Source organism: Malaclemys terrapin, chromosome 3, assembly GCF_027887155.1.
Source record: "Malaclemys terrapin pileata isolate rMalTer1 chromosome 3, rMalTer1.hap1, whole genome shotgun sequence".
Lineage (NCBI taxonomy): Eukaryota > Metazoa > Chordata > Testudines > Emydidae > Malaclemys > Malaclemys terrapin.
Genome location: NC_071507.1, coordinates 150,052,033 through 150,065,524, shown reverse-complemented (window position 1 = coordinate 150,065,524; position 13,492 = coordinate 150,052,033).

Genomic DNA, 13,492 nt, shown 5'->3' with positions numbered 1-13,492 from the left:
GGCTGTTGATAATGGGCTTGGGAAAACTATTGGATAAAATAAAATGAAAATAGTCCAAGATTTTGATTATTCAAGAATCTGCATAATCCTGAGACAAATTAGAGTTAACAAGAGTTATGCCAAGAACAATAGTACAGGACACCCATAATAAAAGTTGTAAAAACAAGGCTTCTTTCTCTCTCTGTGAGACTCGGAGTTGAAAAAAAGTTCCACTATAACTTTGTCCCTTGTATCCATTTTCTGGTAGCCATGAATGGCCTGGGCCATTTACAAACAGTTCGTGTTTTTGGAAGCCATGCACATTGAACCTGTCCAAAACCCACTGAAGTCAATAGCAAAACTACCATTGACTTCAATGGACCTTGGATCGGGAGCCACAGATATTTGACTAGGATCTATATACTACCTTTTGCTTGTATATCACTGATATGCACCTTTTCTGATTAACCGTCCAAAATAATAACCAAAAATATTTTAGTACAAAGTTTTCATTCTTCATAGCAAACTTCAGAAACAACAAGGACAGCATCTGTAAGTATAGTAACTGTGCCCAGAATGATAAACTAATAAATAAAATGTTTCTTATTAAAGATAAGATAGTATTTACAAAAAGAGAAGTTTTGAAAACAAGATCAGCATTGAAAGAAATCAGTTTGTAGAAACGTAAGTACATTTAGCAGATTCTGGAGTTATCACAACCTTAAATAAAGGACTACTCTAAATGTAAGGTGAATGGGAGAATTTTGTGTAGACTTTCTCCCAGAAATTTTATGTTTTCCCCCTTCTCATTTATTTTTGTAAAATAATAATAGTACTCAGGATAGATAAGTACATAAATATGATAATCTGTCCTGGATTCATGAGTCATTGATTGTTTTCATTGGTAAAGTCAGTGAAAGGTCTAATGTAATTTTTTCATAAACCACTGTAATGTAATACAAGAGTGTATCACTGATCTGTAGTAATGGGGTGGAGCCCCAGTGAGAATCAGTGAATTTTGCACATTACCAAGGTTCTCTCATTTTAGAGCCAATGTTGGTAATGAGATACTTCCTATGGACCACTAAGGGAGGGTCACATCACACTTGAAGTAGCTAAGAAGATAGCAATTGTTGTACCCAGTCAGAACAGAGGTTTATCTAGTCTAATATCCTATTGGACAGTAGCTGGTAGTGGATGCTTCAGAGGAAGGTGCAAAAAGGGCTGTAATGAATAATTATGGAATAACCTACCCATTCCCAAAGTGCCTGAACTATGATCTGAAGTCTAAAGGTTTATATTCCTTCTAAACTAATGTTCATCCTATCTAATGTATCTGCAATTCTTACCAATCATCCGTATAAATGTCCAATCCTAAATCCTTGGCCTCAGTGATATCTTATCACAGTGAATTCCACAGGTTAACTGTGAGTTGTTTTTAAATATATATCTTGCTTTTAAATTTGCTGCCTCTCAATTTCACTGAATGTCTTTTGTTCTTGTATTATAAAAAAGAGGAAATAAGACCCCAGATTTAGCTTCTGTGAACCATTTGTTATTCTGAATACCCATCATATTTGTCTTGAGACAAGTCTTCGCTTTACTCAAGCTTTTCAGTCTCTAGACGCCTTTCCCTACCTCTAATCATTTTTACCACCACCCTCCTTTTTCTGCTTAATTTGTTTTGAGATACAGTGACCAGACCTGAACATGGGTAGATTAGTCCTTTAAATCCCTCTTTGTCACAGAATAATGCCATGGGACTTTTATAGGGTTCCTTCTCCTGTGGTAATGATGCTGGGTTTGGCGATGTGGCAGGATCTGGGGCAGGAATGGCACCCAATTCCTGCTCTATTATTTTCATTTTATTCACAAGTTCAGCTAAAGGGCAAGGACTTTACAGCATAGAAATCACAGACGTGGAGTATTTTACTTATAGCTCATCAAATCAGACTGTAAAATTATCAGTGTTAACCGTGCAGTGTAGACCCAAACTCATTCTGAATTGCTGCCCAAGCTTCTTGGGATGCAGGTAAAAAAATGCACACAAACATATGGAAATGCAGGAATAGCCTTGCTTTTCCAGCTGCAGCTGCAGCACTGATTTTAGAACCGCTGATACCATGTCTGAGCCAACAAGGATTATGGCATTGCATCAGAGAGATTAAGAAAATAAATAAAAGATCAAAAGAAAAATTCCTATTGATATTAAAGATCACATTTGTATTTCCTTATGATAGTATGCCTTCGGCATTCTAGACTCTACATAGACAAAACCTAAAAGGCATGTACAATATCTGGCACAATATCTGGGGAACATTAAGGAATGGGAACACCAAATCCAAGTCACATTCAGCAGCAAAAACAAACTTGTCTCTGGCAGTGACATCACAGTCTAGGAGAGCTTTCCCTGCTATGGAATACATTCTGCTTTAAAAACAAAATGATCATTAACTTTAGACTTGGCATCTTGAATACATTTGGGTGAAAAATGTAATGTGGGAATTAAAATATCCTTATCCATTATAAATCTGCAGACAGCATTTCCTAACCAACTTGCATGGAATACATTTCAGCACCTGGCCTGAAGACCGATGTGCTGGAGAGGGACACCGAATTATTATGAACCGCCTGTAAGTTAGTAGATTCTGTTTGTTTTAAACATCACTTTTTCCTTCAAGTGTACGTGTTTGTTGCCAATTGGACTAGAGGTGACAAAACTGAGATGGATCAGTTAGATAAAGATGTTTTTCCCTTGCCTCTTTGAAGCTTTATTGTACTATTCATGATACTGGCAAGAAATCAGGGTCTTACTGACAGCCCTGAAATCCATTCCCCAGTTGGAACATTTCAGAGATAATGTCAATCTAAATGTATATTGTGGCTGAACAATGATCTGCCACTGCAAGATGATATGCTGTGAGGAAGCAGAGCTATTTACCACGGTTGTCACTGATTTCTCCCATATCACTATAGCTAAGATTGTCAGAATTTCCTTATTATAAACCTCTCTGTACAGAGGTCATGAGATTTTCATCTGGCTGAGAATGTTTACATTCTGTATTGCTTTGCTCTCCGTCGACCCAAGGTTATCTACCAGCATTGCTCCTCTCCAGGTAACAAAGTGGAACTGTACTCCATTGATTTCATTCGACCATAATGACAAGGAAGGACAGCTGAAGATAGAAAGGACTGAGATCCCTCAGCACCTGACTCCCTAAATCCAAATAAATTGATCAAATGGGAGACACTCTTCTGATACCAATAGATAAATCCAAAGTTATGGTCCATTGAACGGTAGGGAAAAAACAAGATTATTGCCAATATATAGTACTTTAAAGGGAAATCCCTTCCTTCACTAAATCTCCCCGGGGTGTCCTTATGCAAATATACAAGGTGGGGGGGAAGGGTTTCTTTATGCTCCCCCTACCATGTACCCCAGTAAGGAAGAATCTTCCCCTAATAGCTCAGCTACAGAGGCATTTCCAGAAAAGTAACTAACTCAAGGTCTTTCTCCTAATCTCATAATTCTCCTTCAATCAACTCAGCTGGATACAGACTCTGGGCCAGATTCAACCCCAAAACCAGCTTGGAACTGCAGCAGCTTACACCCTGGCTGAACTTGACCTCTGAGTCAGCATGCGTATTTCAGTTCTAAATAGGAATATAGGCACTGAGATCCTATAGATCCAGAATGAGGAGTGACTCTTACTCCATAGAACCCCACTGATACCTTCTGGCTGGAGCAGAGTTGTTTAACAGCAGTCTTTCTAGGTACATCAGCTGTATAGGCCTCTACCCTTACTCAGGAATAGTAGGCTATATTTAGTACCAATTCATTTGTGTCTCTAAAAGCATTGTCTTGATTATCTTTTCTGAGGATTCACCTCTAAAGACTAACCTTTCTTTTAAGCACTCTGATGAGAAGATAAAGCAAGTAACAACATTAAAATTAGATGACTCATGTCAGAATAGTGCATTAATAGAGGTCACTTCCCCTATCTTTGAAATAAATTTGCAGTGGGAGCTGCGGGGGCTGACTAGATTGGAAAGACATCAAAATCTGGAAAAGATCATATATTGCTAATAACATCTCCATGCCTTATCTCAACAAGTGTTTAAAAGCATGACAAATTGTGCCAGAGGCTAGAATAGTATCAGTTTCTATTGTGTTTGCTCAGATGCTTTCCATAAGGGTATAACCTGCTTAATGTCTCCTGAATTAATGCCCACGCAAACAGTGAATACATACATATATATGTTCAGTAGATGCCTGTAATATGTTTATGTACATAATTCCACTAAATTATATGAGTGATGAGTGAGTGAAAAATAATGACTCTATAGTAAGCTGTCTGCCACCTCCACTAGGATTTGTCCCATTTCTTGGTTTCCATTAAGTCATCATTGGCTGGAAAAATCTATTAAGATTCAAATGTAAGAGTGTGAGAGAAACCAGAGCAAAAAAGAACTTTTTACTAGCCCTTGCTTTGCTAACTACAGTCCATAAAAAAGAATAGGGTGACACGGTGACATATCGAAATTACATAATTTGTTTCATTATTCCAGTCTTTAATTAAAATAATTAGTTTTCACAACCTGTACAAGATTTTAAATATTTCAATTCAACAACATATTTTTATGCCTTCCTTCTTGAGACAAACTTATAGCAGTTATTGAACTATCAAGTGTGCCTACCCTATATTTTATTATAATTATTAGGGGTGGGATTTTCCAAGGTGCCTACGGGAGTTAGTCCAGTAACTCTTGCACACTTTTGAAAATCCCACCCTATTTTTTATCCTTGTAACATCTTTTAGTTCCTGACTACTTTAAAATCAATAGCATTCATTATATATTTAGATCCAGGGGCGGCTCTAGCTTTTTTGCCGCCCCAAGCACGGCAGGCAGGCTGCCTTCGGCGGCATGCCTGCAGGAGGTCCGCCGGTCCCGCGGCTTCAGAGTACCCACCGCATAATTGCTGCCAAATCTGCGGGACCGGGAACCTCCCACAGGCATGCCGCCGAAGGCTGCCTGACTGCCACCCTCGCAGGGACCGGCAGGGCGCCCCCCGCGGCTTGCCGCCCCAGGCACCTGCTTGGAGCGCAGGTGCCTGGAGCCGCCGCTGTCTAGATCCTTTGTTCTAATTTTATGGATTCATAGATTCTAAGGCCAGAAGGGAGCATTGTGATTATCTAGTCCAGTGATACTCGGGAGCCGCAAGAGGCTCTTTAATGTGTCTCCTGCAGCTCATGATTTTAAAACACTGTGTGATTTAATTATTAACCAGTCTAAGTTATTAACTAGTCAGGATGCTTTTACTATGGTATTAATCATTGTAGAATACTTGGTAAGTCATTTTGCTGTGAGAATAATATATATATATATATATATATATAAAATAGTATATGAAACAAAGAATTCACACTATTGTGGCTGTTTGGGGTAATATTGATCACTAATTTGGCTCCTGAACCACTGAGGTCTGAGTATCACTGATCTATTCTGTTTCCCATGTAACACAGATCATAGGATGTCCCTGAATTAATTCTTGTTTGACCTGGAGTCCACTAATCATTTTTGTGGCTCTCTCTGAATTCTCTCCACTTTATTAACATCCTTTCTAAATTGTTTCCCAGACATCATGACAGAGGGGTGGCCAGGCAAAACATAAGTGGTGCTGCAACCCTGTGAGCCAGGTCACAATGGTAGGTCCAGTCCAGGGTCCACTCTATCCATAGGCAAGGTAGGCAGCTGCATAGAGCAGTGGACTTGGCTCTTGAACAGCCTCTCTATCCCCCTGAGGACCTCCGCTCTGCACAGGGCTGGGATTAGGGTTGCGGTACTGGGGCAGTGAGTGTACATATGTAATGATGAGTCGCAAAAAAAGACTAAGGTGGGTTGCCTTAGTAAAAAGTTGGGGAACTGTTGAGTTAATAGGTGCCATGTTGATTTTGTGGTGTTCTAGTTTTTTAATCAAAATATCTTGTGGTACCAGGCCAAATGCCTTACTGAAGACTCAGTATAATATATCATCCAAAGTTGCAATCTCAGCAAAAAGGATATCAAGTTAATTTTGATAATCAATTTTCCATAAATCTATGTTGATTGGCATTAATAATTGCCATCCTTGTATTACTGTCCTTTAAGTCTTTATTAATCAAGTCCCACATCAGGCATTACATTATTTAGCCTGGGCTTTATGTCAGAATGATAGGCCCATAGTTATCTGGGTCATCCCATTTATCCTGTTAAAATATTGGCACAACATTAGATTTCTTCCAGTCTTCTGGAACTTCCCCAGTGTACCAAGAGTTAGTAAAAAATCAATATTAATAGTACAATGATCTCCTTGGCCAGCTCTTCTAATATTCTTGGATGCATGGTATGCAGACCTGCTGATTTAAAAAATGACTAACATTAGTAGTTGCTGTTTAATATCCTCTTGAGTTACTATTGGAAAAGTTAGTTTTCTTCACCATCATGTAATATAACATCTGGTTTTTCCAAAAACAGAATAGAAATATTTATTGAACATTTCTGCCTTTTCTGCATTGTTGTTGACAATTCTACCATTTCCAGGGTTACTAGAGTATTACTAGCATCTTTAATTAAGATTGCCTAATTTCCAAATTTGACCTTTCAGAATGAAATTTTCCAGGTCTGTTCTTTTGTGACAAATGAGGTGCTGCTTGTTGGTGAATATTGATCTGTACACCAAATTATGATTTATGTATAGTAGTTCTCAGATGGTGTGTTGGAATGTCAGGAGGAGCAGACAGGTTCAGCACACTGCTCCACAGGAGAGAATCATCAAAAGACCTGTTATTGCAATGATGAAGCACCTATCACTGGGGTAATAGTCTGAGGCAAAAGGAAAACAGTCTGAGCCCTCCTATAACACAAACCATTGAGATATATTGTTATTAAGCTCAGACTCACAGAGGGAAGGTGGAGCTTGGAAAAAGGAGAGATCCTTTGAGACGGAGGAAAAGACTAAGCGAGAATCCAATGGAGACCAGACTGGGTCCCAAAAGCTCTTTGTCTTCCTAAAAGAATGCAAATTTGTTCAATTCTTTTCCTGTAACTCAAAAGGGAAGCCCAACTCATTTAGCTTGTACTGAAGGAGATTAGATTAAACTATGGGTATAGATTGTTTATTGTTCTGAAACCATTCTATAATACATTGTTTAATTTTCCTGATAGACATATTTGTCTTAAGATGACTGCTAGTCACTCTGGGCCTGGTCACAGGATTCCAAGAGAGGTTCAAGTTGGCGCCTGAATCCAATTATGCCTGCATGGTAATGAGCACTGGGCATCATGTGATTCCATCCCAAGACAGTTGTAAAGGCAGGAGGCCTGGCCCCTGACGGGGGGCCCACTCAGAGAGACCAGGAACGGGCAGAGGTGCGACCAGCCCCATAACTATGGCATTCCTATATTGGAGAGAGGATGGTTTTTAGAAAGTATGAACAAGTATGAGGAAGAGGAGAGTAAAAAACAAAGCAAAACACTTCTTCCCATTCTAAAATAAATATTTGCAATTTTTTTAACATTTCTAGAACTGAAATGTCAGGGGGCTAGAAGGTAGGTCTTTAGAAAGAGCAGTCCTCACAGAGAAGAGTCTTTCAGTGTTCTCATGAAAATTGATTTGGCCATATGAATTGCAAATGATATTTGTTAGCATTTTTTGAGCAAGGTTCAAAGAGAAGTGACACTGCATGGGGTGCTTACATGGAATGAGACAGAGATACATGATGGAACTGTTGGGGGCTGAGTGCTTTTGAAAATCTGCCATTTCATTTAGTTGCCTGAATGGGAGGTAAGGTTTTTGCAAAATCTGGGCCCAATTGGTGGGTGCTTGGGACTCTTGAAAATCTGGCCCATATCACATTCAGCACCAATCAGTTTTAAGGTGTATAACATTCAACTGTATAACATTCAACCCCGATCAGTTTTCAAGAAGTTTGATCAAGGCAAAATCTACTGTTTTTTTTACTCTCCTGGAATTCCTACAGGAGCTGTAACTTGTGTTTATCCGTAGTGTGATACTCAAGGCTTGTCTATGCTACCCTGCAGTTTGGACTACTGGGGTATGAATAGCAGCGTGTGCCAAAGTGCTGCGCTGCCTGTAACTTCTCAGTGTGGACACTGCAGGTGTGAACTAAAAGGTTCCTAGTTCGTTTTAATGTGGTCCTTTTAAACAGGGCTCCTTTAATGTGAACTAGGAATCTTTTACTTCATGCCTGCAGCTTCCACACATGGGCGTTACAGGACTGCACTTTAGAGCATATAGGTATTCACACCCCCATAGTCCAAACCGTGGAGCACTGTAGACATAGCCTTAGTCTTAATAATGTTGCAAGATGACCACAATCCAAAGCATTGTGGATAATGTCAGGCAACACGCCACAGGTCAACATACTAACAAGATGAGAAATTATGGTTGTAAATTTAGTCTGCCAAAGCTGAATTGATTCAAGATGCTTTAGAAATGTGTAGCATTTGCAGCCTTTTTGTGCCGGTGATGCTCCTGGAAAAAATATTCAAACTCAAATCAGACGTAACTGTTAAAAGCTGGGAATATTTTGAACGGGGACAAAACGTAATATATTGTTGGTGCTATAATGAGAACTTTCATAACTATTGCAGCTAGAGTGATCCTTACAACTACAAAAGCCAAGCAGATTAAGTAAATAAAGACATCCCACATCAGACAAAACATGATGATACACATAAGTGTAACGAAAACACATTTATACCACATCGTACCTCAATTCATTCACTGTTTACAGAGAATGGAAACCTGAACAAGAATGCGATGATATATAAACCATCTGGGGGTTGTAAGTTAGTTTTTTGATCCTTCAGGACTTTGGCATAGTAACTTATTGGAGTTTTCTCCTTGCATATGTAGTGTATTATCTAAGAATCACCAAAACAAACGTTTCTATTGCTGCTATCAGACCATATTTCTACAAGACTCTTGTTGGGAGTTACCATTCAAATAATTTTCTGTGTTCTCATTGGCAAATGTTTATAGAACATTACATTTCCCACAGTGAATCAGATAATAGGTGGATGAAGTCCAGTATCCTGTCTCTGGCTGTAGCTGATAACTGATAAAAGGAAGATGGATCCTGTCTTTCCTGAACCCTGCTGATTATGAGCCTGACGGACTTCAATGGGTTTAGCATTGAGCCCCAAATGACCATATTTTGCAAGGGGATCTTGGACATGTTTGTGACAGATATGGCAATTTTCTGGAATATCCTTGAAAAACCTTGCATTAAGTTGGTATCTTTAGAGTACATTGTACTAAATGCAACGGTTAGACGTTATTGTGAGCATTAGGAAGTGTTGGGTACTTTTATTGAACAGTGGACCCGACAAGAATGGACTTTTGGATGCGCAGCATTACAAGGTTTGCCTGGAGAATCTCTGGAGAGAGGTGAATGCAAATTCCACACTTGTAATTATGCAAAAGCCCAACCAGCCTTGTGAAGCTGTGCACTGATGAGGGGACCGTTGTCTACCAGTTACCTGTTCCTAGAATCTGAAGGCCAAGCTGTATAAAGGAAAGACTAAAGGATTCATGGGGGTGCTTGTTCTGAGCTGAAGCTGCTATGAACTTGTAACCATAGAAACCCCCCTTTGTGCGGTTTGAAGAACTGACTCTGAGCAGAGTCTCAACTAGAGTTGGAGGGTAGGAGATGTGCTCTGGTAAGCTTATTAGCATGTGTATAGGTTCTTTTATTGTTTTTAATATGTTTCCTCTGTAATACTTTCACCTTAAAAATAAACATGTAGTACCTTATAACTATGAACGATTATGCTGTTTATTGTCTCTAATGAGAAAGTAAAGTACAGATGCTGACCTATTTAGGCAGCCTGTCTCTGGTGGGAATGACACATTAAAGGCAGGGAACTGTGCAGCCTGGAAAAACCCTGGTCAGGAGGGAGAGAGACACTCTGGTCCCCACCCAAGAGAGCTGACGGCTGGCAGCCGGAAGTCTGAGATGGGTCCCCTTGTTGGACTATAGCAGGTGAATACAGGTGCAATTGCTTTGACCTGTGACATTATCAAAAAAGGAGCAATTTTTGGTATATTCCGCTTGAAGATGCCATAAACAACTTTAGGTATCTGTATTTATAAGCCAGCTACACTTTAATGTCTATTAAAAATGCACTACTGATTCTTGCTTGCATATTTATACCTGCCTCTGGAAATTTCCATTACATGCGTCTGACGAAGTGGGTATTCACCCAAGAAAGCTTATGCTCCAATACATCTGTTAGTCTATAAGGTGCCACAGGACTCTTTGTTGCTTTTTACAGATCCAGACTAACACAGCTACCCCTCTGATACTTTACAGTATTTATGATACTCTTGGACAAACCCTTCCTGTGATGTTTAGCCATGTCATTCAATACTCTCTGCCTGCTCTTAGCACTACTTTGAGTAAGAAAACATAGTGATTCCGAATGTAAAGGTGGAGAAGGAAGAAAAACATGTTTATTCTAACTAAGAATTTAAAGTGAGAAAGTGGAAGATTGAGCAATGTAATTAGACTAAACTCAAGACACTCCATCGCATACCCACTGATCAGAGCCACAAAACTGAAGCAGCTCTCTCATGCTGGATTTTCAAAATTTTCAAAGAAAACCTTTATTTCAGGAAGTCTGTACTAACCAGAAAATCTCTGTCTCAACCAGGGCTTGGTTGAAAGGTCTGCACTCAGATCACAGTTTTACCAACAACAAAATACCATGCTAGTGATCAGTCTCTAAAGGTGCTATTAATTAATACTGTATTGAGGTATTTCCTCTTGAGCCTAAATTCCAAAGATAATTGTCTGAAGTATCTTAATTAAAAAGATATATCTGAAACTTATAATTCTCCAGTCATCACTTCTCATTCTGGTGCACTGGTGATAAAAGCGGTATACAATTGTCTTTAATCATATCCTTAAATTAGCTCAATGTAAACCAAATTCAATCACTGATTATACATGGTATTGCAAATTTTGTACATGAAGTTACTTGTGTGCAACTTTATCTGCATATCTTCCAGGAATAACTTGTAGTAGCAACCTTTATTTGAAACAGTGGGCCAGTTTTCTTTTGTGTTTTGTTGTAGAAAATGGTCAGGTACAATCCATCTTGTCTTTATTCCTGTTGTGGGAAATTTATTATAACTGCAGTGACAAATTACTTTGGAAACTATCTTGAAAATCTATATAGCCAATCCCTTTATACAGTTTTTAAAATAATGAAACTGATTGAGTCTATATAGCCCAATTGTAAATTTAGTGTCCTAATTTTCTAGGATCTGTATAATATTCCCCTCTCTCACATGCAACTGAGACCGTTGTTACCCTTGTGCAAACCTCCTACCAATGTAACATTTAATTCTCATTTTCATATTACAATATGATTAGATTATATTAGATTTTTCATAATAGGCCATTAATTTAATGAGAGATAAGTCTGTATATTCTATTTGAAGATTAGTGCCGCATTTCATACACATCTGTTATTCAAATTGGCAAATGGATAGTCCTACTGATGGCCATTTAAGGAATTCAAAAATAAAATATCAAAAAAAAAATCCCTCTAAAAGCACTAAATAGATTATTTAACAAGTGGAAATTTCTCCCGCTTTTAGAACAAGGTAGTGCCTAGCTCGAAGCTACCAACTCACACACCCTGTGCATCTTTGCCTTTTGCTCAGGTGAGGTGGGATGACAGGCTGTGGCAGGGCAGGGGTGAAACCCCTTGAATGCCCTGCTAAAATGCTGGCTAAGCCCTGCTTTCGGGCAGAAAGGCCAGGGGCAGAGGCTCAAAGCAGCCAGCAGGGAGCCCAGCTGCAGGCCCTAACGAGGGCTGGCTCACTGAAATAGACTGAGCTAAGCAGCGACAGTTGGGCTGAAGGCTGGGAGGGCTATAAAAGTCCTGAACAAAACTCAGTTGAGAGGCTAGCCTGGGAGGAGATAGGAGACTACAGATCTGTCTCCTCACCACAGGAAGGGAGCCTCAAGGATCAAGAGACCCTGGAACGGGTTAAAAAGGGGATAACTGTTGGGGGATAAAGGGGACTGCACGTTGGTGTGATGTTGTGCAGTCTATATGGTTTTATAAAAATATGATAAGTGAATATAATGTAACTGGAATATGTGTCATGCAAAAGGTCTCTTGTTAGGTATTACAACGTTTATAATCTACTGAGTGTGATCATGCTATTTGTATAAATGTACCACTCTTGTATCTAAAACTAGAAATATGAAATAAATTCTGAGGGCCTATTGTAATTATGTAAAGTGTGGGCCATTAATGATGGTTTGGAATCTTGATGACTCCCATTAACCAGGACCATTGTCTGCAGATAGCTGTGTTTACCTGTTAGTCTTCCTGTATATGTGTGCTGGCAAGTGGGCAATGAAGTCTTGCAGTGACATGTGATCATGTCACCTGAACTGGAATCCATCTTTAAGCTGGTGCTTTTCCAGTGAGGGGGAGGGGGTGGAAACCCAGAGGGACAAAGGGTTCCCGCCTTATGCAAAAGATATATAAAGGGGTGGAAGAGAACACAAAGGGGAGAGGAGCCATCATGAAGAATCCCCTAGCTATCACCTGAGCTGGAACAAGAGCTGTACCAGGGGAAAGAATTGTGCCCAGGCCTGGAAGGTGTCCAGTCTGAGAAAAACTTACTGAAGCATCTCTCAGGGTGAGATTATCTGTATTTAGCTTGATTAGACATAGATTTGCACATTTTATTTTATTTTGCTCGGTGACTTACTTTGTTCTGTCTGTTACTACTTGGAACCACTTAAATCCTACTGTCTGTATTTAATAAAATCACTTTTTATTTAGTAATTTACTCAGAGTATGTATTAATACCTGGGGGAGCAAACAACTGTGCATATCTCTCTATCAGTGTTATAGAGGGTGAACAATTTGAGTTTGCCCTGCATAAGTTTTATGCAGGGCAAAACGGATTTATCTGGGTTTAAATAAATGGGAGTTGGGCATCTGAGTGCTAAAGACAAGCACACTTCTGTGAGCAGTTTTCAGGTAAACTTGCAGCTTTGGGGCAAGTGATTCAGACCCTGGGTCTTTGCTGGAGCAGACGGGAGTGTCTGGCCTGGCAAGACAGGATGCTGGAGTCCTGAGCTGGCAGGGAAAACAGGAGCAGAGGTAGTCTTTGTACATCAGGTGGCAGCTCCCAGGGGGGTTTCTGTGATCCAACCCATCACAGTAATAAAGCACAAGGGTGAAACACCGGAAGAAGGCTTTTATTTTACCAGCCTAAGCACAGGGCAAGAAGGCAGAAACCGGTGCAGACCCTGTGACACAGACGCTGAGAGTCCAGTTCTCTCTCTCTCCCTCTACCCATGCAGTTTAGTGAGGAGCAGGTGGAGTGAGCAGAGCCTTGGCTACCTCTGACCAATGTGACATTTAATTTTCATATTACATTATGATTAGATTGTTAGATTTTTCATAATGGGCC